Below are 4,110 nucleotides of genomic sequence, written 5' to 3' on the forward strand. Positions count from 1 at the left end.
GCTTCGCTCCGGCATCGCCGTCATCCGCCACCATCCGCCGTCATCCGCCACTATCCGCCGCCATCCGCCGCCATCCGCCAGCATCCGCCACCATCCGCCACCATCGCCACTATCCGCCACCATCCGCTAATTATCCGCCAGCATCCCCTTCACCGACCGGAAACTGGTGATGTCTAGTACACTTCTCGACGCTTACCTTGCTTTCCTTGTGTTAGGTTTATGTTTAAACACGTAAGTTCAACTGGCCGCTTTTAACCAAAAATTCTTGACTCTCGGTGTGTGTGTGTGTGTGTACTCGCGTGTGTGTGTGTGTGTGTCAGGGTTTCGAAAGCATTTCATCTTGGCCGCGCTGTCTGACAGCACTGATATTTGTGTCATCCAACAATTAGAAAGCCCTTGGTTCCAGATAATCACGGCACAGGCTAATGTAAAGAGGCTCGAGGTGGAGAGCTGAACACCCTCCCTCACGAACGACGAGGGGTCCGAGTTCAGCGTCCGGTCCTCGGCGGCGGTGAGAATGGCGCTCCCAGCCGGGACACGGTCCTAGCCCCGCTCCCTAACTCCCGAAGCTCTCGACCCCGTTCCCTCCCCTCACTCGCTGATGTCTTAACACGTTCATTCACTGAGGCATTTTGATGGAATCGCACGCCGGTCCGGGAGTCCGGCTAACTCTGTCCCATGAATTCTGCCAGAAATGAAACTCGAGGGAGCAAATTTGAAGATCTAGCTGGCCTCGTGGTAGGATTCCTGCATGGGGCGGCGTCCACCTGGATGGCAGAGAGGAGCACCCAGGAGCTGGACAAGGCGGAGGCGTTAACAGGCAGAAGGGGGACAGGTAAACAGAGAGCGAGTTAGCTCATATCCTTTGGGGGATGGGAAGGGCGGTCCTGGCAGACGACCTCAGAACTGACCAGACTAACTTAAGACCACATTCCTGGGGAGAAGGTCAAAACCGTGATTAGGTCAGATACGAAGTGTCGGTCAGGTGTCCCGAGTTTAGCCCAAGCGACTCCACTTGGGGCCTGTTGTTTCTTTTTATTTTTTTTAAATTTACTTATTTAAATCAGTTTCAAGTATACAGTGTATTGGTTAGACATCTATTTAGTTCATAAAACGACCCTCCCAATTGTCGTTTCTTTCTGACAAGCCCATCACTATAAATCGATGAGATCCTTAACCTCACAAAACTTCCTAACCCACCAAATGGAGGTTTTCAAAGATTAACTGGCACTGTTAAAATAGGCACTTCCTTTTGCAACAGATAAGAACTAATACCTCAATCCCATGCTTTTGTTGTGGGGGGGGGAAGGGGGCCGCCATGGTTTTTATTCCACAAATAATAATTTCACTTCATCGATGAGTGAGCAAGCCACCCTCCCTGGGTACAAACCAGGCCACTGGGAAGCGCGACCTTGGACAAACGAGTTTTGCTGAGTTTTGCTGGCGAAGCCTGACTGCAGCTGGTCAGCCTTTTCAGAGTGACAGAAAGAAGCAGAGGCCCTCGGCACCTCGGCGCTTCATTTCCATATCAATGCTCGGGCTCTTTCAATGATAAGGAACTTCAAATTACCGCTGGGGTCAGGATCTGGAGTCGGGCAGAAACGCCAGCCTGCACATGCCTCATTCAACGCCTCGACATGATGTAACCGCAAAGTTTAGAAGTTAGTTAATGGCTTTCTGAAACGTCCCCGACTGAATTTAAGGAGATAAGGGGGTGAGAAAGGACAGGACGGAGAGGGAGGGGGAGGGGAAGGGGACCTCAAGGAGAATGTGGTTTGTGATGCAGATGTTTCTTTTAACACATAATCCATGAAGGGGAAAAATTTTTTCCTCAATATATTACTAAGGTACTGCGTTTTCATGTGCTCATGATAATCACCTACGAATTCAGACTAATTGGAGAAAAGAACAAGAAGAATCATTGAAAAGTTTAAGTTGGATAATTTCTCAAAGACCTGTACTGTTATTATATAAAAAGATCCAGATTTAGATAAAATAAAACGTCTCTCTAATTCCTAATTCCTAGGCTCCAATAAAGAGACAAGAACGATTAGTCATTAGCATACGATTATATTTTGTAAATGGGTCCTCCTAAATGCTTCTAAAAATAGTTGTTTTCTTGTTTAAATATATTCCTATAGTTTTGTTTACATGATCAGTCCTCAGAGGCAGTCTTTATTCGCATATGGAAGAATGTCAACCACATCTATGTTTTAATCTCTGAATTAACCGCACATGTGAAATATAAAATCCAAATCAGTAAGAATTTGTTGTACTCATAGTGCAAATTGCATCACGGTCGCTCACTTTTCATTAAAAAATCATGCGTATGTAAATATGATTGCCAAGAAACCATGGTTTTAAGATCTTAAAACATGGCAAGCTAAGATAACCGGAAGTCTTCCTATAGGCTTTGAGACACCCCAAATAGAACTTTTTAAATGCAGAGATGAACTCAAAAGACAGGGGGAAAAGGTAAAACTTAAACCGGAGATGTAAGCTTTTGAGCTGATGCTGTGTGAAGGTAAAGGGCTGGTATTTTATTGTCTAAGAGGTAAAAGGAGCTGAATCTTCAGGCTGGGGGGCGGGGGGGTACCTAGCTGTGACCAGCACACGCAGCCAGCCGTTCGATGACCATTTCTGAATATTTCACATGACTAACGGTACCACTGTCTGGATAATGGCCTGTGAGGGAACCTCGCACCAACAGGACGTAAGCCAGACCCCACGCTAGTATCGAGGGCAGGGGGCGGGGGCACCTGGCACAAGCGAGTGTTCCCACGGGGTCTGCATGCAAAAGACACCCAGATCCTCTGGAGAGGAATTCTGTGAAAACGGCAACGAAGTCCACGCAAGAATCGGGGCGGAACGGACGGTGGAGACAGATTTAGAACTTCAACCAGAAATGGGGGTGGGGTGAAGACCTGCCACGACTTCTCCTGTACCCCAGAACTGAGATGCGAAGCAGAGGCTGAAAAGCCATCCTGTAACACGTCTAGAGCAAGCGAAGAGGTTTTGGTCCCCATAGACTCCCCGGCCACCCCACACCCCAAACCACGAAGCCGTGGACGCGGCGCAGGGCAGGGAACAGCGCCATCGAGCGCGGCGTGCCCTCTGTCTGGTGTTCACTCCCCCTTCAGCGGGAGTAAAACGGCGCTTTGTCCTGGCCTTTTCCCCCAACATTTGCGTTCATTCTAGGAAATTCAACGCACCTCCAAGACGAGGACCCTAAAACGTCATTTCGTTTTCAATCAGCAGCTGCTGATGTCATCCTGCTGCTGCCTCTGTCGGCCCACGGAGGAGACGGGGAAGAAGGTCGCAGGTGGCAACGGGGCCTCCCTGAGGAACCCACGCCGTGGCCACACGGGCACGTGTCCCCAGAGGTCCTGGAACGCGACTCACGCTGCCAGAAGCAGAGCCGAACGTGGGAGCCTCTCGTGGGTGGGCCCGCGGTGACACAGGAAGTGGCTGGGCACCGAGGGGACCTGGAAGACACGGAGCAGAGCAGACGCCCCCGTGAGAAAGGCTCCGTGACGCCCTCACCGACGGTCGGCATCGGCATCCCTGCCCCATAAGACGAGCCGCCAAGGGGTACATTAAAATAAAAAACTTCTTTAAAAAACAAGACTAGACTATTCTGAAAAAGAAGAGGATAAATTTGAAAGGTTTCTGAAAAAGAAATAATTGGTGAGTTTAAAAGCTCACCAGATGTAAGCGCTTCGAGCAGAAAATAGAAACCAAAATTTCAAGCAGAAAGGAAATGAATATGAGGAAGCGAAACTTACAAACAGGAAGGGCTGGAGGGCGACAGGTCAGAGGGCTGGAGGGCGACAGGTCGGAGGGCTGTCGCCATCGATGGATCGCACGTTCCCTTGACGCTCCTGACATCCAGGGGCAGAAACGCGCTGTCGCGTTCCCTCCGCCAGTCCTTGACGATCCCGGCGATGCAACACCCACGGTTCCTTCTCAACTGTCCACAGCTGGTGACCAGACACGAGGAGTTCAATACCGCTGGTCGGACCTCCACGCTGTCGTAACGGAAGCGGGCGGCGTCCCCGTCACTGCCAGTCGCCAGTCCTAACGTCCCAATTGCACATGGGTGCTACTCGG

The sequence above is a fragment of the Pteropus medius genome, unplaced genomic scaffold (genome assembly GCF_902729225.1).
Source record: "Pteropus medius unplaced genomic scaffold, Ma_sr-lr_union100, whole genome shotgun sequence".
NCBI classification, from domain to species: domain Eukaryota; kingdom Metazoa; phylum Chordata; class Mammalia; order Chiroptera; family Pteropodidae; genus Pteropus; species Pteropus medius.